The sequence below is a fragment of the Bombus pyrosoma genome, linkage group LG14 (assembly GCF_014825855.1).
Source record: "Bombus pyrosoma isolate SC7728 linkage group LG14, ASM1482585v1, whole genome shotgun sequence".
NCBI classification, from domain to species: Eukaryota; Metazoa; Arthropoda; class Insecta; order Hymenoptera; family Apidae; genus Bombus; species Bombus pyrosoma.
This window is the reverse complement of record NC_057783.1, coordinates 10,865,049-10,887,632: the sequence shown is the minus strand read 5'-3', so window position 1 is coordinate 10,887,632 and position 22,584 is coordinate 10,865,049. Positions and strand designations below refer to the sequence as shown.

At 37.7% G+C, this 22,584-nt stretch overlaps 1 long non-coding RNA gene across 1 annotated transcript in view; it reads right to left on the bottom strand.

Annotated features, from left to right (window-relative positions):
• LOC122574837 overlaps nucleotides 1-20,882 on the bottom strand; it is a 96,503-nt gene extending 75,621 nt beyond the window's left edge. Inside the window, exon 1 of the long non-coding RNA XR_006319203.1 lies at nucleotides 20,472-20,882. This is a non-coding gene — a long non-coding RNA (uncharacterized LOC122574837). The remainder of the gene's footprint in view (nucleotides 1-20,471) is intronic.
• Nucleotides 20,883-22,584: the final 1,702 nt, after the last annotated feature.

Sequence of the window (22,584 nt, the reverse complement as noted above, 5' to 3'; positions counted from 1 at the left end):
ATGTTCCAAAAATAGCATCCACTTTTCCAAAATATATTGTATATTCGATTTCGTCGATTTTCATTCCGCGAAATGCGTTTTTCTTCGCACGCTTCGGTATCACAACGCCGTAACGAGATCGTTAGTGGACGAGAAAAGACCAAATATTTACCTTATCGCGCAGGGATTTCTACACGACGACCGTTGGAAAAATAGAAACGAGATATACCAGTATCAGAAGCACATATGTTCTTTCTAACGAGTCGTTCATTGTACAGCAGCATATTAATCCGCCAGAGACGACAAATTTTGTAAAACTTTCTCGAGTCAACCATTACGTAACAATATGTTCATAAGGATTCTGCTGTCATTCTTTCTTAAGGATGAAAAAATTAGCGTAATATTCCATAAAAGAATTATGGATATTTGGTAAATCAAGAGGTCGCGTAGGAGATATTGATCGGATCAGAGGTATAGGGAACAATGACGATGACAGCTTGATGGCGAATCACGTCAATGGCAAAGGCATGAACAACAAGGCCGATGTCTGCTGGCGTGGAACAACGAAATGGACGAACGAAGCAGCACAACTGGGACGAGATATTCTCTAACAAAGGCGACATAAGTTACATAAAGTGGTCCTATACGCTCCCAGCTGACTGGCTATTCCTTACTGACTACCATATATGGGAGAAACACGGCCACGTAGTCGTGCGGCAAAAGACGCACACGACGACGACGGCGCAACGACGACGACGACGACGACGACAACGATGACGACGACGGCGACGGCGACGTCGATGTGGAGGCATCGCTTCACTCTTTGAACAGGCGTACAGGTGAAATACCAGCGCAGCGGAGCACACGATCAACGATATACAGACATAGCATGGATGTTGCCTCTCTACAGGGGACAAGCCGAGCCGGAAAATAGCGCAGAGGAGAGAGAAGGAAAGAATAATCCGTGTATATATATGCCTGTATATACAGGGTGTAACGCGGGTAACGAATGTTATTGATGTCCAGCACGATAGTACAGGATGGCACGCCCTTATTGTCATTTTATACGATACCTGCCTCCATTTTCGGTCACAAATATCGGATAACGGCACGATTCTGTCGTACGGGTCGTCCCTTTTTTCGGTGCGTCGTATACGACGACGGCTATTGGCTTCGTACGGCAAATTGGACGACGACGGATCGTTTCCCCATAGGAAAATCTGTTCCCGCCAGTGTGGAGGTGGTAACGTTTTCCTTTTCATGTCCTACTTCTTCCATCCTGCATTTTCTTCGTGTCTTTTTTTCCTTCTTTCCTTCCTTCTTTTCTTAAATTCTCACTTCATCAAAGCGTAATTGCCATTCCAACCGTAGCTATTCCAAGGATCGATTTTTATCGCATATAACAAATAATTATAATTTTATTAGTTTGCTGTATGTCTGTATGCTGCACGGTAGAACGCAATGCGCACAGCGCATCGTTAAACGCACGATAAATTACGATACAGATACGTCGAAACACACATTAAGAAATTTCTTAACGATAAAGGAACAAGAAAAATGAATCGGAAATTGTTCAAAGGGCGTAGCGGAATTACGTCAAACATATGCGCACGCGACATTTTCCTTCTTCCTTTTTTGGTGCTTCTTCAATAAAGTTTTTCTCGATGTTCGAAAAAAATTTTTTTTTTGAAGATTCTTTTTGTTTTGAATATCGACTAAGAGTAATTAGAACTGGAATTATCGGGGAGTATAAAGGACTTTGTCCTTTCCGATACATGGACGCGTGTAATTACATGGAGTAGATACTGATGGCAAGCGTAACGAATGTGCTGCTTTTCATTACGATGAAAAGGACGATGGTCGATGACGAAGTAACAAAAGGTTACAGATTGCGTAGGGATTCATAAAAATTACTAGTTATGGAGAGTAAAAGCTGTCGATAAAGGAGAGAGAGAGAGAGAGAGAGAGAGAGAGAGAGAGAGAGAGAGAGAGAAAGAGAGGGAGGGAGAGAGAGAGATGGCCAGGAGGGAATCCTATTAAATAATAACTCGAATAAAATTACCTTTTCATGCGTTACTCTGTTAATTGCACAAAAATAGTATTAGTAGTGTTCTATGCCTTTTTATTATCCCTTCAAAACAAAACGGGCATTCCAAAATTTTGCGATCCGACTGATTCTGGCTCAGGATGTATTGAATTTCGAACGCAGTCCGTTATTCGCGTGTTAAAATCGATATAAGCTGTCGATTCAACGCGTCAGCGCGTCCTCTATGATCGTTTCAACGGAAAGAACCTCCCCCGATAGACCGTCGATTCAATGCGCAAACGTATTAAAAACCCAGATGAATCACGACAGAAAAATAGAAAATACACCGGATTTTGTTTTCTTTTTTTTGCGATTTTTCTAAATAAATAATACGAGACAATGCTCCTCACCACCCTCTATTTTTCCCTGCTTTACTGGAAATTCCGAAATGCGCGTCCACCAAACGAAAGTTTAAAGTACCAAGAGGATTATCGTGACATCCGATCGAGATACAGGTGGAACAGGTCTGAACTTCGAAAATCTGCTCGACCCCGTTCAGCCTCCCTTTATGCATGAAAATGCCGCTCGTTTCCATTCCATTATAAATCCAAAAACTGCCGCGCGTGTTTCAAGTGAACCGAAAGCATTAACACTGATTATTTGGCAATTGCAGAAGATTATCTCGAATTGAATGTGAGCGTCGTCGATGGATATCGAACGGAGGTACGTTTAGGACGCACGACAAAATCGATAAAGGTCGCTCCTGCGAACCAGCCAAATTAGCGATGAAAGTAACGAATACGCAAATTATCATACATTTTCATTTTGAAACAGTTGATCCGCGTTACATAGGAGAACAACTCCCGGAAAGGGTGAGGTACTCGTAGAAATAGGGAAAAACACGAATAGAATTGGCTACAATTCTACGAGAGAAAATTCGGCGACATTCGACGCCGCGCTGCGCCGTGGCTAAAGCGAATTCTCGGTGTCTCCGTTGGGAGTTGGGTTCCGGCGGAAGTCCTTCTCTCGGCTTGTGAAATGAGAAAGCCGCCCCAGTCCCCCTGCAGCGATGCAGTCGATATCCGCCATCCATCAGCCTCGAGACACCAAAAACAACGACTATTGGGTTTCGCGCTACCGCACATAACAACCAATCACCCGCAAAACAATCGGTTGTATACCTGCATCCTACAATTGATCGATACGGGAACAATAAAGTAATTAATAAAAATCCGCCCTTAACTTACCCACCTACGACGACTTTCTCTGAACGTGATCGAAAATCACCTACGATAATTGATTTGAGATAGTTGTAATAATTCCGATAAAGCAAAATTGAACGTTAATTATGACTAATTAAATCAATTATATCGTTGGTGATATTTCGCCTGTTGGTCGATTCAAACTAAAAATAACTCACTGTTCCGTATTATGCTTTTCAATGATTTACTTTAATTTCGAAATTTGTTCTCCGAATATTATTTATGAAATTCGTGTAACGAGATATCTGTTTACTTCTTCGCGTATGAACATTATTGTTTATTTTCAATTACAGCTGCAGTTTTGCTATTACGAGATCGAACGAATATCGAGTTTCAAAATATTATCGCGTTCTAATTTAAAGAAGTTTTGAATTTTACTTATAGGTGAACAGATTTAATCGGTTCACGACCTTTTTCTTCTTTTTAACGTTTGTTAAATAATTCTTTGGATATTTGTTAATAAAACGAACAATAAAGTAATATTCACTCCTCGTTAGTTCGAAACTGATCTTTCAGTGGAAAATGTTTCTAGCGAAGTCAAAATTTCCTACAGCCTACGCGCTTGAAGACAATAGTATGCGATGTTGGTTGTTTATCGAGAGTAACGAAACACTAATAAGCAGAAATCTTGATAGCAAGTCTCGTTGTATAATTAGATTCGTTTCAAACTTTAATATAACAAGAAAACTCAGGAGTAAGTAGGCTATCCATTTACTGTACATCGCGAACCAGTTATTGGTTGATGAAGAGAGTAAAACAACGATAATACTTGTTTAAACGTTTCTCTTTTCTTACTCGCATTTGCGATTCAAGAAAACCTACGTATTCTCTCGTTCTACTCGAATCCTACTTACTAATTAATATATGACGTACTGTATTTTTCGATAATTTCAAAAAGTCGATATCGTAATAACATATAACGATATCAAATTAAAATTGAAAAATTTTGTAACGAAATCACTTTGCAAAACACGGTATGATCTACGAAGATTAGTCTCCAACTGGAAACATCTACGTTATAAGCCGTACTGCATAAAAATCGTGAGTTTCAACATTTACACATTGTCGAAGGTTATGAATATCTTGATACACGAGTTGGATATTTTTCAGACTGCGACAGCAGATACTATCATCGTTCTGAAGAACATTATAAAATCAGCGAAGCAGCAACGTTGCAAGTGTAGCAACTTTATAGCCGTGTATAACTGATGCTTCAGCTTGAAATAATGAACGTTTATAGACTGTAACGTATTATTCTTCGAGGTGCATAAATGTCATTATAATTTACAATCTAAAATTGGTCAATACCCGCCTGTGCATCCCTTTCCATAAGTGTTAAAATATCTATCGTAATATATTAAAATAATAATCATACAGAAGAAAAAGATATTCACGAAATTTTTATAATATCGAATATATGAAAATATACGTTACGATGATTTTTTGCTGAAAAATTTTCTTCTCTTATTATTACGTTTTATTTTTCCAATGAAAACACACAATTTTTTCATAATTAGTTAATGAATATGGAAGCACGTAATTTTACGATAATTGATTAATTAATTATCAACACGACTACGGTAATAAGGAGACCGTGTGATTCGAATGAGATCGGTTTATCCAACCAGAATTCTATTGCGATAGAATAAAACCGTATAACGTTTCATCTACGAATATATACATTGGACATTGTAAAATATTAACGCGGAAGGGAAAGGTAGCTTCGTGTGTTTGGCTTCCACTTCGATAAAAACCGAAAGTTAACGTACAAAGAGAAATTTTCAATAGAAATTCGTTACAAGGTCGGCCTGTTCTACGTCAGGTTAAATAATTCAATAATAAAAATAAATGATTACAAGGTATCGATAACGATTGCTTTACGATGGACAAGACATATCCGACCCGGCCAATTATACTTTAATAATATTTTGGTTGAAAATTTCGTCAAGAATTGGATCCTTTCATCTATATTCGCCTGTAGGTTTGTCCATTATTCTTAATATTCCGAATTTGTTTCCAGACTAGTAATTCTCCATAAGAGACAAGAAATCCTCCTGCCTCTGATCAATGTCGTATCGTAATATTATGTCGTTAAATCTTCAAAGATGTATGTAACTCTATATTTACATGGCGCTGGAGTGTTATTACCTTCCCATTTTCTGGTTCTACGTTTTACTTTCTTCGACTTCTACCTTGCAGGCAAAAATTTCCTTAAACCGGTGCAACGTATAACGACAGCGGGAATAACGACGTTACCCGTAACATGGCCACGTTCTCCGCGTTAAGTGACGACCAAAGTGTTAGCTATGCGTAAGTAGGTATATGTATGCGTTAGCCAACAAGTAACGACGTGGTTACCCTAACAAGTATCACTGTGTAATGTTATTTTGGTATCGAGACTGCTCAATACCTTTCACCTTGCCAACCTTCCAGAGATACAATAATAAGAATTTCGACGATAATACCCAATAAAACGTGAAAATTATCACGGAAAACATACATATTACGGAGAATTGGTCGAGAAGAATTTTCTTGCTCGCCTTACTCTCTGGTCAACTCTTTAACGCTAACCGATACGTCTTCCCGAACGATTAAACGAAACTAGTTGTTTCTCGTTCGCGCTCACTTCCTCCAATTCTCACCCTGGTAACAGATTGGAATCTACGGTTGCCAAATTGATTGTTGCCGATCGATCACCAAGTTCGTGCTAGATCGAGTGGCAAGATATTGGTGTACGGGCGACAAAATGCATCACGGCGTGGATACTTGGCGTCTTCGCGCGATCGATCATTGACACAGCACATGATCGATACGTTTGCCGTCTGATGGAAGTTCTGCCGCGGCGTATACGCCATCCGACTGGACACGAGTTTGACACAGCCCGCCCAAGTATTTGGCAAATGACGACAGATAATCCATAATGATTCGAGGTCAAGCATTGCACGAGCTTAATATATTGCCACCGTCAAAAACGTCGGCGAACAAAAAAGTTTCCGATCGTTATACGCGATGAGTAATATGGCAATTATTTTAGAGATAGAGATAGAGATAGAGATAGAGGGGGAGAGAGAGAGAGAGGGAGATTCACAGGTTTTAACCTCTTAGGTACGGTTGAATTTTGTGCGGGGCTGTTTCTCTGTAGGGCAGAGTACACTGCAATGTATGACGGATAATGATATTCTCTACACAAGCATATTGGAATGAAGTTTTTGATAATTAAATTATAATTTTTCTTAAAGATATGATGCATATACTTTAACTTTAATAATTGACTTTAATAATTAATATTACAATTCAGTGTGATATATTTTAAAGTATGGTACTGCACATAGACCCACGTCACAATTTTCACACTCATAGCGCGATAGTGTTTTTCAAATTGCTCTTCGTTTTCTATTTTGAAGCAACATTTCGAGATTGAAAATTCTAAAAAATTATAAGGATACGGATCGACGTGTTAAAAGGAGCATCTAATAATGGTATATTTATTTTAACGAAAAGCAATAATTGATGCCTGACACTGGTGTATCAAAAACAAAAACTATATATTCTGTCTGTATATTGTTAACAGTGTTATAAAACGTTGTGAAGGCAAAAAAGTGTGAAGCAAGACAAATGAAAAAGATCATTTAGTTCAAACGGGGCGAATAAATCAGTAGAGTGAGCCACTATAGTGGCACGTTGTACCTAAGAGGTTAAGTCGAGAATATGGGTACGATAGGACCTCGTCGAATGATCATTTGAAAAATTGTAAATTAAATTTTCTTTTGGAATAAAAAGAAACGGATACGGTGTTCTCCCCTAATTTCCAGTATTCACTCAAATTTTTGAATATCTTTCGTTCAGCAAACATATCTCACAAAAAAAAGTAAAAAATAAAAAAACCACCAGCATTAACGCTTCACCGCGTGAGAATTCACTAATAGACTTCCAAGTAGCTCGAGTCAGACCGTAATGCACTAATAATTCACAAAGTGATTCTTGCAACGTTACGCGTTACGAATGTGATACAAGAAAGATGAAAACTCCGGTAATTGGCGAAACAAAGTATTGATAAAAGTAATTTTAAGAAAGTAGATGGCCCAACGGGATGAAACCTGAGGATAAGATAATATATTGGAGGCGAATTGCAATGGACAGAATCACCCCTTCGCAATTTACTTCGAGGCAGCCAGCCGGCCTCACTCTCACCCTCTCTCTACACTTTTCTTCCTTTCTCACTGATAAAGAACCTTCTGACAATCAATTATCCATCCAAGACGAAACAAACACGGGTAAAAGAGATGCAGACCATAAACCAGCGAAATACTACTTGATTAATAAAAGTCGAATAGTGCATCAGACTACAACTAACAAATTATTCCACACCTGATAGTTTATCAACGCCGAGAACTCTTTCCTTTGAGAACTCGTGACAACTAGAAATCTAATTTTGATGTTACTTGTTCCGACCGTATTTTTTTGTATCGATGACTAGTTGTGTTGGAATTGAAATTCTAAGAAAAAGGCATCGAGCGGAGATCTAATCATTTTCTCCGACTTTGATCGTTTGTTAACGATAAAAAGACACGCTTGAATCGAGAATAACACAAAGTCGTAACGAAACGAGACAACCGGACTTAACTAAAGTCAAGATAGAATCTTGAATATCGTGGTATTGGTTGACGCCCGAGAGCCTTGTTACATGTGTAAAGTCCTCCTCAACGACATACAATCTAGACAGTTTCAGCAATCCGAAATGTGATGTCGGATTTAACCATCGAGTCCTCGCTTAGCCATTATGATAATAATAATTAATACACAACAGTAACTGCAGCTGCAAACTGTGGACTAAGATGCGCCGTCTAATTCCTTTGAGTTTCTATGAAGAGTACCTTGTATTTAAATGGAATACAGTAGCAAAGCTGGTTATTAAGCTTGTTCATATACAGGTTAGATTTCTCTATCGTCCACAGTGTGCTATTAACTTAGCTTCAAGCACAGATTGTTATAATAGCAGCAAACTTGCAACGAATTGTTGCCTTTAACGGACCAATTACTTCGTGTAAATTCCAAATCGGATTAGAGTTTGTGCAGTGGATTGCCAACGTAAGCTTGCAATTGAAAGACCATTCAAGAAATTAATGCTCACATTTTCGCCTCTTTCGCGTTGGAGATAATTTGTTTCATATCTTGATATAACCAATTAAATTATTTAAACATTCATCGGCTTTCGTTGTTCGTGGGATAACGAAATTATATTATCAGTTGTCGTTTTACGTCCTTTATAATATCTTGATTCCAATTCAACAACGACAGATGATATTTGATGTGAAATTTAGTTTAAACTCCAACTTCCAAATAAATAAATTAAATTAAATAAAAATATTTGTTCGAACGGAACCATGTCGCTACCAGTAAATATCACACATCAATACAAAACAAATTTTATATCGACGAAATTCTTTTTCCGAGTAAAATTTTAATTCTAACCCTTTCAAACCGGTTGGCTTCTCATATTCGTCGTTTTATGCTGGAAATAGTTACATACGTAGGGAAAACGAAAAGTTCGATTTACAACAAAACAGAAGCAAAGCGTGGAGAAGAAGAGCTAAGAGGAAACAGAATTGGGATGAGTCGCACTCGAGCGGATTCCGGCTTTTAGGACATGACTTTTCCGACTTATTGGCACTGCCTGAATAAATTTAATTCCGCCATTCTCGACGGGCGTCGCTCTTCTATTCTTATCTGGTTCGCTAAGAATTTCATCTTTGTGCCCTTTTCGATACGTCCCCGTTTCAATGATACATCCCCCTAGACAACGTCCTTGAAAAGACGGATCCTTGTACAACTTCCTATATTTATTAGCTAATAACTGCAAATTTACTTTTCCTCGCTTCTTTTTTCCTTTTACTTTCCTCTTTCGCCTTTGTCTTTTCTTTTTCTCCTTCCCGTTCCTTTCCTTTTCCATCTTTCTCTTTTTTTCGTTTGGTCGAATTCCTGATGAACAACCCTGAATACGAGGAGATTTTTAATATAAGTACTGAACGATTCGAAGGATGCATTTCCTTCGACGTGAATGATCGCTTCAATTTCTGTTTGCATATTCAGACGCGATCAATCGTGAAAAACGGGTCGGCAGCGGATATTAAGATTAGGCAGATATTTCCATTGTATGATTTATTAAGAATCCGCCAACAGTTATGCCGAATTCAAGACGAACCAACTTTCTTTCAACCCGATTCGCACGTGTTTCTCTTTTACTTTTATTTATCAAAACTTTATTAATTTAAACTGTATTGTGACGTCAATGGTGTAACAATGACATTGCTGCATTAAAGTCCGCATTAATCATTCACAAAAAAAGGATTGGTACTGATTAGAATTTGTATCATCTGTTCTGATTGCTTGCGTGAAATCAACTGAATCCTTGGAGACAATGTCTCTAATTGCGCACGTATATCCACGGAAATGAACAGCTACCATAACTTCAAGAACAGATATTTACCTACATATGTCCACATACTGTTTTGGCTATATATTCAAAGACGGCAATTCGATCCGTCCTTCACCTTTTTCGTAGAAACGGTTAACCGTACCGGCATATGTACATAAACTTTACTTTCTTAGTGATCGGAATTAGCAAACGTACGGAACAAGAAATCATTAGTTTAGACTCGATTATTACGCAACAACCTAATATTCTGCGACAAATGCCGGCTGACATGTTCACATCGACATAACGTGTGATATACGAAGTACTGTTGCGGCTTAACGCGATCTACCACGCTAGTTTCACGACAAGAAAGGAAAGGAAGGGAACTCGCGTTATAAATAAAGCGGCACCAGCTGCTACATACTGATAAACCCGAAAGACTAGCCATGCGCGAAACAAAGGTTAACTTTGACGGCCGCTAACCCTATACAAGCGTATAGGTTCAAGCAGCAAGCGTGATGAAGCAGCCGCGGGAAACAGAACCCTATGATACCGGATGTAAGTATCTTTCGATACGTATTATAGACATGCTTCCGTTCGACGATGGTCGATCCACTTCCGCGTCTTCTATTTTCGAGCGTGTTCAATCCACTGTAAAATCGTTCGCTTCCAGTGAACGTTCGTACACTCTGCCTGCTAAAAATTTGTAATCGCGCGTAATTACATCAAGTGCATCCGTATTTCCTGTTAGATTTCATTGTTAATATATTAATAGCGCCTAACGTAATATTACATCCCGCAATTTAACCATACACATCACAAAACTCGTAGGATTACCGAGTTCTTAATACTAAGTTAAAAGATGTTCGCAATTCCTGTACCAGAAAACATAAAAAAAAGTCCCAACTGTTTTATTAAACGATACCTTGCTCTGCCCTGAGCGTGAAACGAACCAAGAAATTGCGTTGTTTGCTAGTAACGAAAGACGGAAAAAGAAAGAAATACGAGCCAGAACTGGATATAGTTTGCCATTCGTAACGAGAGAGAAAATATCCGGTGACGAAGAGGAACTGAGCGAAATATGATGCTCGTCATTTGTAAATATAATTCCATTTCCAATTTTTGTTGAAACATCGACGTAGTAACAAGAGAATTTCTCATTCACAACGATTCTATCTTTTAACCAATATCGATGCTGATTCTGATTCTTATCCGCTAATGAGCGGGCAAGAAGCTTAAAAGATTGTGAAAGTTTACTATGTCGCATGTAGTTCTGTAGCACAGTCAGGTGTGGAACTTTATTTCTAGAACTTAAATTCTTCGCAGTTGGAATTTAGTTTCTCCTATCGTCTATAAATGCACGCAAAATTTCATAAAGCTGGAAAGTTCTAGTAACTATGACGAACACCTAGCGAAGGAGAAACGAACCTGTTCGACCAATTTTCAAAATCGTCGTACTCCCAAGTACCTATCTAAGTACGACCTGACCGCGATGATCAAAGAGAAATGGTGTCGAGGTATATGATACAGCGGTAATGCGGCTAAGTAATGCCATTTTCCACTCGAATGTACGAGTTAATGCACTGACAATGCATCCAATGCACATGACTGCTTGATTTTCCGATAAACGCGCACTTGATGGATTTAGCGCGTCTGGCTGGAAAACGTTATAAATCGAAAGTTTAACGTTTCACACCCGTTCGAATTTCCTCGCAAAAATCCTCGCCTCCGTTTTATTTGCTGCAAAAATTTCCACAATCCGATAATTACTTGTGGAGCTGGTACAGATCTCTCTTTCGTTCGGAACTCAATTAACCGAGGATCCGAAACGAAGCAAAATTTCATCGATGAAGGATCGAAAATAAAAAGATTCTGTAACGAGAATATGTCTGACTGGGAAAACGTAAATCGAAGTTCCAGTGTTTTACACTTGCGGCAAATTCTGCTTGAAAAATATCGGGAGATTATCATAAATATCGGGATGTTTTGCAAACTCGTAACAAAATTAAAAAATTTCCATATTCTAATTCGTCGTTTAAAGCAAAAGAAATGAACAAGTTGCCGTGAGCTGTAAAACAGAAGAGTATTCGTACTGTTTATTTAATGCATCGTTATAGCATTAAGGATGTTTTAATCAAGAGAAAAGTGTAAGCGAGATTCGATAACGAAGAGAAACTCGAAGGAAAAAAATTAAAGAAAAGATCGATATATTCATGTACGTCTCGTACACGAAGACCACGACACGATGCTCGAGAGGATCCGAAAACGGGGAAACACGAAAAGAGACGCATGAACGTCTCTCGTCGGCGTCGTGAAACAAATTCAGTTTCATCCGTAGCGTCGTTTCGTGCTAGTCGATTACATTGGCACCGAGTATTCAAGAGCACCAGAGTAGGTGCTGCATGGATCGTGGTTTGGATGCAGCATGGCACGCATAATCATATTGGCATTCTATTAGGCAGCGTCTTCTCCCTGGCAGCTTCGGCTTTCTCCCTTCCGCCTAACACTCTCTCCACGACCCCCTTTTCAGGCTCCCGTATACCAGACCGCTGTGCAACCCTCCATGCACACGTCAATCGATAGTACAACGTGATTATAATATCTTGCTCATCCAACGAAATAAAGACCCGCGGCTCTCTGGTTGCTCTTTTCAACTTCGTACTGTCTCACGATCAGCTACTAACAAATTTCGAAGGTGAATAATCCTCAGTTTTCCCTCAAATTTTAACGAATATCATTGACAATCAGAAATTTTCTAACTTACAATTACGAAGTACGATCAAACGAAAAGGCCGTACTACAGTCTTGCGAAGATTAAAAACCTTCTATATTTTAAAGTTACTTTTAATTACAAGAATTAATCAAAGCAATGTTTCAACGTAAACGCTTTAAGAATCTAGATCATCTTCCGGCTTACGTAAATATCCAATAATTGATATATCATCGGTATAACGCAGAGCAATGGGGAAAAGGGAAAGCCAATGGAAAGCATTTAACAAACCACACACGAAAATCAGCGAGAGAACGCTGGAATTTCTGCAAACACGCAAGAGATCAAAAGTATCGTGCTCGCCTCTGTCTGATTCGAAAATGGAGAAAGCGTGCGCGCGGCCAAGGCAACTGGCGTTTTGCAAATCCGTCAATATTCATCTCACTCCCCTGTTAACACATGTGAAAACGATCAAGCGTAAGGGAAACTACCGCGCCTCTGAAATCAGCCGCTCTCAAACGTTAATATACACATATATATGTATGTACCTTTAATTTTCGCGAAATGAATTCGTCAAAAATCGTTTACCAACATCTGAGGTTAATTCGAAATCCACGAAAAAGTAATTAACACTGATCGATTTAAGGTCAGCGTCATATCGCGTGCAAAATTTATAAATTATTATAATCGGACAATATGACGAAGTTATAATACGATAATATATATGTGATACGATAGTTCAAGAAAGTTTAGATCGAGAATGCGGGCTAGCACTCTTTTAAGAGGTCATTTTTATCCGTCAATGAAATCAATTTCCACTCTCTACGACTTGTCTTTTCTGGTCTCGTAGCCACGAAAAAATGATCAAAATTAACGCCGTATACGTGGGAATTTCACCAACACTGATTCTGAACGATTATTTGAACGATATGAAAACCACAAAATTGATTTTATAATACATCGTAACTTGACAGCGAGAATAGTACCGTTGGATTTTATACAGAAATTATTATAATATCAGAAAGCAGAAAAAATTGTGAAAATTGAATATTACATAATTGTGACGTCGGTATCTTTGGTATTTCAAGGACAGATGTTACGGTATTTATCATATTCGGCACCTATATTGTATTGAATATAGAGAAATGAAATGCTTATGGATAACAAAGTAGATATATCATTAATGTAATGGACATTAAAACAAGATGTGCAATGTTCTACGTAACTTTTCCTTATCATTTTAATTAATAACGTAGAAAATTTTTAGATATACGCTTTGCATTCTCTACAAAGAATGTTACAAAAAGGAAAGATTAAAAATTTTAAGGGTCTACTCACGAAAGAGCAACCTGTTACGAACTGTTTATTTATTCGCAATCGTTTCCAACGCTTTTAATACAAAGAGCAGTATTTTTAAATCCGACTCCATAGCTGTAAATTAACTGTACCGGTAGCGATAAATTTGCAAGTAAACGTAACCGCTTCCATAGCAATCAAAGTAAGGAAAGAGGTGACCATAAAAATAATGGAGATACAAAGAAGTGCGGACTTGCCGAAGTGAAAAGCAAATTCATGTGATCGACAGTGCGTAAAATTATTCGACGAGTTATTATTCATGTTGGCTTTTACAGTGACCATGGAAACAAGTCGAAATATGAAAATTAACACGCGTGAAAAAAACGAGACATTTTTCCATTAAACAGCGCCATTTATCTCATACGACTTTCATATGGCAGTTTATCGTGAAATAACCTTACTCTTTGGCGTTTCGACGTTTTAATACTAATTAACTACTGTGACATAGCTGAGCAGAAAAAATCTAGGACACCCATAGCTCTAATAACAATAAAGAATAAAATCACTATCGATCCTTATCCAAGTGTCTTTTGCGTGATAACACAGTCACACGAAAACTTTCGACCAATGGAAATAGTAAAAAAAATAGGAATAATTGGTTTAAAAAGCATCGAAAAGCATAATAGATTATGAAAATAACATTGCACAGCATGAATAGAAATCGGTGTTCCATTAAATACAAAATCACAGGAAATAGCGAAGACAAGGGATGATTATTAACCAGATCATAAATATGGAAAATGAATCACCCTTATAGGAGGGCTCCATCCATTCTCATTCAGGGCTCCAGCCTCGAAAAATACAAAAATTTGTCGCATAATTTTTAACACGATCGAAGCAACAGCTGAACGAGGAACGAGCATGAATAGAAGCGACGCGAATCGATAATGGAACGGTACAAGCGAAGCGTATAAAAATTGCATTATCTGTTCCTTGACGAACACCTCGTCGGATTTAATAATTTGACATCGACGATACGAATTCATAATTTCATTGCACCTACTCCGAGCCTGAAATTACTTTACCAACCGAAAAATATATTTAAAAGGCAGCACTATTTCCTCGAAATTATAATAGTTTATTCATTGATCGTGACGCGACAATTCCATAGGAATATTTTACATATTTTTTTATTAATACAGGAGTTGAAGCGACAAACAATGTAAGCGCAAAAAAAATAGGAAAGAATTTTTTTTTATTCTGAATAGGTATTTGAAAAGACGCAGATTTTCCCAATAAAGTTGTGACTGTATCCAGAAGTTTTTCAAATGAAACATTTCGTCAGTCCCGCCACCATCTTTCCTCGGAGCCCCACTATCGTACGCAAATGTCAAAGCGTACGCGAAGATAAAAAGGACGAAGGAACCAAAGAACCGACGCAAGGAAGACGAACGTTTAGCATGCAAAAGAAGTAAACGTCGTTCATAAAGGACAGGAGGAATTCACAATGGACCAATAAGCGAATAATTCTACAAGAACAAATGAGGGTTAGCGAACAAAAGAGGGATTGACATCCGTAATACCATAAGATGCCGCGATATCATTCATCATCAATCGCGATACTTTATTTTTCAATCAATGGAGAAAACAATCGATCTTAACACATTAATAATATTCAAGGAAAATGTAGTCTGCGCCAATAATTTTGTTCATCGTTGTATCTCGGAACCTTAGTTACCTGAAATAATTAAAATCAACGATTGTACCGCGAATGTTCGAGTTAATGATCGTGTGATGTTAAGTTAGTACCGTGGGAAGACTTACGGGAACAACGAGTTTCCAGGCTTACATAAGTAATTACCACGATCGATAGGAACCGCTCATAGAGCATCTAGGCGCAGAGAGGCAAATCGATTTAAATAGAAACCCGAGTGCTTCGTCTTTACAGTACTTTTCCAGCGTTACTCCGAACAGGTAGACACTTCTCTAACAATCTACTCAAACATCAAACGCCTCCCTTTCACATTCACGTTCACGTTCACGTTCACGTTTACGTTCACATTTACGTTCACATTTACGTTCGTCCTACATCCTCTACCCTCCTCATCTCGTTCTCTGCCAATCTCTCCAGGCTTTTTACAGGTACACACTTCACTATTATTCCGCCGTTTCCTTTCGAGATCGAGCTATTATATTCGCACCTTTGCGTACTCGCCAAAAGGATATAAACTCGCAAGGATCGTCGTCGAGGTACGACTAGAGAAGAAAAGACGACGACATTTTTCTCTCATTAAGAAAGCTTTAAATTCGACTTTTGAATTGACATTGAATTGACGAAAAATGAAAAAACGAACGAGAAAAAGAAACAGATAGCGTTCCTTTAATGATTGATGTATCTAACAAAATGTTCAAGTGGATACACGGTAAAATTGTACGACAATATCGCTTTTTAAGAGGTAAGTCAACATTGGCTCTTGCCTTTATCACTTGTGAAACTTTGATATACCTCGCACTGGAAAGGAACGTTGCCCTTGTGAAATTGTTTCTAGAAACTCCGATGCCTCGCGATTCATTAGAATTATCGATATATAGCAGGCCTGTTTCCTTGACTTTTTCTAAATACTAAGGTTCTTACTTATCTAAGATCCATTAAATAAATGCCTATATTCTATGAAATTAAGCGCATTTACCATAAATATGAGTGTGGAAGGTTAAAAACTAAAAATTTTTAAGGATTTGGAAAAAAGGAAAGAAAAAGCGCTTGAAAGAACTCGATGCTGCGAAAGGTAAGAGAGACGTGACGTAAATTCGAAAAGGCTGGATTACGAGCACGAAAGACGAAATCTTCTGGCAATTCACGCCTTTATAGAGGAAAATTCGACTCAAAGGAGCGTGCTAATCGGTTTGATGTCCCCGCGAAGTTAATTACGAACGAGGAGTCGCAAATCGCGTCCGTTAAATTCGTGTTAATCGACCATTTGATGTTGTAATTACAATATTGTTGAAGCCTTTCCTATGTACCCGCGTAGGAACGTAGCCAGACCATCAGAGGAGTTTCAAACTTTGAGAATATCGAACACCTACTTTACCCCTTTCCGTTGATTTCCGTCAATGCATTTCACGGGTATCGTCGAGAAATTGTTGCCGAATCTATGGAAACTCGTGAAATTTACGCATCCAACAGACCAAAAAATACACCGGAATGTAAAACTCGACTGCAAATATAAACTGATCAGAACGTGGAATGTGTTAACGTTTCTGTAAATTTTCCTGTAAAATTTCGTATCATCTGATAATTAAAGTATGGACAACAATATGAATTTTGAAATACTGAATGGGAAGTGAAATGCGTTTCAAAGTCGTTTAAAAAGCGGCGAGTACGAGAGAATTTTTCAGTCTAATAACTCTTGTTATAAACAAAGTTCAAGTATACTTGAAATAGAATACTGTGTTGTTGTAGAGTGTCATATAGAAGCAACCGATCGACCAGGAGAGGTCTCGTATATTTTCTTCGGAAAAAGGAAATCGACCCACATATACGAACAATCGTTTTAAAAGGGCAGCGAGACCATTTTTTGCTGTAAAATGTTCTATTACTTTTGCAGACAAATTTTACGCTCCGATGCCAATTATAGTAGAACGTAGTTTAATAAGAATAAAATAACAACAATAACAATAAAATATTTGACACATCTGCACGAACATGCAATTATCGAGAATAATATACCGAATGGAGTCTGGAGACGAGCAACGACACGACGTGCATAAAATCGCGCCGACACGTTGATACGAAATCCTGGCGAGTGTATTTACTCATTCTTAGGAGGAAAGTCGGTCTGCGTTCGAACGTTCCAAGTAATTGGGCACTATTAGCGCGAATATGTGAATCAACCGTTCGATACGGAAATATCGGTAGAACGTACGAAGCGACGAAAACGGATCGTGTGTGAAATTAGACATTCACGCGATTTGATTAGATTGGGAATGGATTAATTCGATCAAGTGGAACCTAGGATAGGAGGGTACGAAGTTGGCAACCTCGAGTGGAAATCAAGGGGAAAACCCTTACCATAGGCGTAACGAATGAACAGCGACACGAGCGTGGAAATTTCCACGATCGTGCTTTAAAACGCTGTCGTGTTTATTCGGATGTATGTAAACGCGTTCTCGCTAATTCACCTACCATCTACGGTAAAAGATTTTATTTATTCTATCACTGAACTGGATGGAATTTTATGTTGCATCGAAGAACGATCTTTTTAAAGCGTATATTCGTTATTGGGACAATCGATCGATAACGTTAGTAGTAGCGTCATTTTGTAGTTGATATTTATAACGGTGTCTGTATTGGTTAAACGATACAAATTACACGGTAAAGTGAATTGTCGACCGAGTTCTCGAATGGCAATTTTTCGCAGATGGGATTAACGATCAACACGTATTTTGTTAAACAAAGAGCGTGTCAACTTTCATCGTTGGTTCAGGTTGTTTGTTCGAATTTGAATTTGTTAAAAGGATGTATCAGAGAAACTTGGTTACGCCTATGAAGTCTCAATTCACCCTTCATCATGTAGGGTTTAAGCTAGGTCGTATTTCTACTTAGTCTCGAATAAAGATGGATCGTGGAAAACAGTATCGTCTCGATTCAACAGCCTTGGTGACTCTGCCGTTCATAATTATCAACTATCGAAGCGGACTAGGGACTTTGTTGTCGATTTAGGCGGTTAAAATTAATCTTCTGGCGACGTGTTATTTTCTCGACTTGAAAAGATATTTTCATCTATCGTACAATTTAATAACTACGATATTAAAAATGAGAAATGCTTTTTTAAAGCAATTTATTAGTCTCAATAAATTCGTCTCTAAGGAAAATAATAGCTGAGATAAATGGATTAAAAATACCAAGATATCTGACGAACGGTGAATTTACAAAAGCTACACATTTCTAGCTAATTGTAAGTTCACCTCCCGCGACAGATAGTCGGAACTTGTAGCTCAAAATGCGGGTAGTTCCGTCGCTTTCCAGAAGGGACCAAAGTCCAAGATACTAAAGCTACAGTGACATGAGAACTATTATTATCGAGAAACCATTAAGTACTGTGGTTAACCCCGTATTCGCGATGAACACGCATAAGTACGTCTTTCGAGGGCAAATACGCAAAATGTACTTTACCACACTTCATCGTTCGAAATCGTCTGGAATCTTGCACCGCGATATTAATATCCTCGAAACATAAAATAGAGAGTGAAGTCACGATATTTGTATGACAGCTTATTATCATATCGAAGAAAACTGACTGCGAATTAATAAAATAAATTCTGCAAATTCTAATACCGACAGTAATTTGCACGAGTTTAAACTTGCTTCTGACTTTTACTTTATTGCTTTATAATATGCATCAAAATGTAAGAAACCCATGTTAGTCATTAGCTAATTAACGGCATATCCGACAATAACATTCGTATAGACTAAAGAATAAAAGCAAATCGTTTAATTCGCTTCGAAACGAAACAACCAACTTTCCATGCGTAAAAGTCGTACAACTAGAATTTAAAGTTACACATTAGTTCATTATTACAATGGCCATAACGTAATAAATGGTAAAAACTTGTATCATACGAAGTTGCGTTGTGTCTAGCGTTTATGGAACGCGGCAGGAAATACGTACAAGGAAACATTTACACATCACGAGATGAAACCTATTGCTTGACAAAAGGAAACGGAGATGTCTGCGTTTCTTCGATTTACATTTCCATTCGTCCAATCGAAAACGCTAAGATCCCTAATAAATGCACCCTGGTATGTCACCAACGAAATAATACATCGCGACCTCAATATATCCACAGTCAAAGAAGAAATAACTAAATATAGCAACAGATATAGCAAAAGAGTCAACAAACATCGGAACCCCATAATAACTAAATTACTTAACACGTCGGACCAGATCCGCAGACTAAAAAAATACTACCCGTTAGACCTAAGCATAAAATTTAATTAGATATTTATATTAAATAATAATTACTTATTTGTAATACTTATCTATAATTATACTTATCTATAATAAGTATTAACTTATTATAAATAATTAACCATGTCACTGCGTCACGCCAGAGGAAATTACTGAAAATTCTCAATGCGAGAATTGATCGTAAATTAATAATAAAAAAAAAATATTTCCATTCTACAGAAAAACATAGCAAGAACTTCGAACGGATAATAAAGATATAATATATCTTTATATAATAGCGATATAGCACAATAACAAAGACAGAGATTCTATACTCTCTAATCTCTATCTATATAGACAGGATAAATATCGTATTGCAGGAATGTACGATATGCTAATAATGCGGATAGTAATAACACCATTCGAATTTCTCGATCGATCAAAAAGAAATACAAAATATGCTGACACATAATCAAAGAAATAACATCGTCGTAACTAACTCGGAAACCACGACATCCCTGACAAAGTATACATGTATATCTTTCTAAGAAAGTTGTCTAAAAGACAGCGAAGCCGAGGATCAGTCACGTATGCTTACAATGTGAAAATCGCTTAATATCGAGTAGAACAAAGTGTAGATAGGATGCAAGAACTTTAGCAGCGGTCTTTATAATACTAGTTATGACTTGTTCTGCAAGCAACAGTCCATTGTTTCGCGGGTAAGCCGTTTTTATTAAACCGGATGATTATTCCGACGTCAAGCATCGCCGATAGACGATCAGAAAAAATCGACGGTTGTTACAGAGAAAGTCATTAAAAACGAGCAAAAGCTTACCTTACCGCATGTCTTCGCCTCTATTCGGTTGTCCAGTTACCAATGGCTTTCGACGTTTATTAAACACGACGAGCTTACGTTATAGATAATACTGGAATATCTTGGTTCGTAGCAGGAGATCGTGACACGATGCTTCTTCACAACCGTTAGCGGGCAACTGAAAGGGCTCCTCCGTCTGGAAAATTACTCGCGGTCAGATTTCGTTGTTATATTTTGTCGGCTGCCAATTCATATAATCGAAACGAACCGAGCGAGTGAGAAAGTAAATAAATGTTGGAGCGATACGAACGACTCACGTAGAAAAAGCGTCCTAAATGTGACGCGCCCGTAATAGCCTCGAATAGAATGCTTTCATTGATAACAACGCGCCTTTTGGAGTTGACGAAGAATTTTTCAAATATAATAATTACATAGTACCGTTTCTATAGTACACGCTTCGCATAGCCTTAAGTGAATTGTAGAAATCCTTTTCATAAATGCTTCGATAAACTATATTATTTGATAAACAAACTGAATCCTCTTAAACAAAGCTCATTCCCGTCGCTTGAATGAAAAATATCATTTACCCTTATTAATTATTTGTTTATTCACACATCCACTGCAAAATATAATCGCATTAATTTAAACAAAACCTCATGCTTGACGCAAGCATTACAAAATAATTGATTAAATAACCAATGTGACTCTAATTACATTACTACGTTTAACTTGACATAAAAGAATAATAAAAATAAAAGGACGGCTATCTACTATTCTTTAAGATATATAAACATAATCAAGATTCGCATAGCGAAAATAAAGATACGGTAAATGTTCGTATAAAAGAAATAATCTGTTAATTTCTTTAAAAAAAAAAAAAGAAAAGGAAATGTTGGTCAGTGCTTGCGCAGACAGTCGATGTGAGAGTTCGGTAAGAGAAATATCGTAGAAATTCCTACTCTTTTACGGCGTAAATCCGATTCGAGATGCAGAAGAATATATCCTAAGAAATCTTAACCACTCGTTTATGATCTGTAAATCACGGATCGTTTATTATTGAGACTATTTCGAAAGAAACTGAAAGGCTTAAGGTCGAGAAAGGAAGGAAGAGATCGAAGGAAAAATCTCGAAAGAGAGAGAGACAAGATATGAAAAAAAGGAGAGAAACATAGCGAAAGATGACGATGAGGTGAAGAAGAGTTGAATAAAAGAGCGAAAGGAAATAGGAGAATGTACTTTCGTGTGGACTTGTAGGAGTGGAAGGCAACCCTGCGGGCAGCCAATCAAATAAAGTAGTCCGAGGTTGCTTCGCTGGATGCAAATTCGGCCCCCGTGGGCTTTCTGTTTTCCCCTCCTTCCCTTTCTGTCCCTTCCCCAGTTCGCTGCGCTTCTCACCCTCTAACTCTGTTGGAATCTGTACACGAGCTTCCGGGACACACGAAAATCCTCTAGCTACCCACCGACACCGATATATTCCCTCTACGTATTGTTCCATCCTGTGAGCTCTTTTCAATCTCGATCTACGAGAAAGCATTCTGCTCGCTTTTCCTCCCAACTCGATACACACAGCTTCTATAAGCAACGGTTCTAACAAGTGATAATTTTACAGATGTTTAATCTACTGCGAAGATGTAATATCGTTAACAAAATCTCGAACTATCGAAATTGAAATGAAATTTGTACGATGACTCCGTTTATTTTCCGAAAGTTCGTTTACCATTTGTGATAGAATTTTTGTTCTTTGCGAATATGTCTGAATTTCATATAAATTTCAAGTCGTTACATTGCTTGAAATAATTAAGAGGTTTTGCTTCCATACCTCCGTCTGTTTATAAGTTCATTAAAATTCATAGAGTTAATATTTGGTATTTGTACAATGGAATTTATACCGTGAATTGTTAAAATCCAATAAAACTTAACGTAATTATTATAATTAAAGACCGTACATATTAAATTAAGCAGAAAGAATTTTTGAAAATACGCGTACGCTAACACAACCTAAATACAAGTTGCAGTATTTCATTAATTTGTAATGAGTGATACATCAAGGTGTTCCACGACCGAAAAAAATCTTAGCGACATCTGCTTAATTCTATGCACGAAATCCAAGCGACTAACGGAGCACGAAGATGCT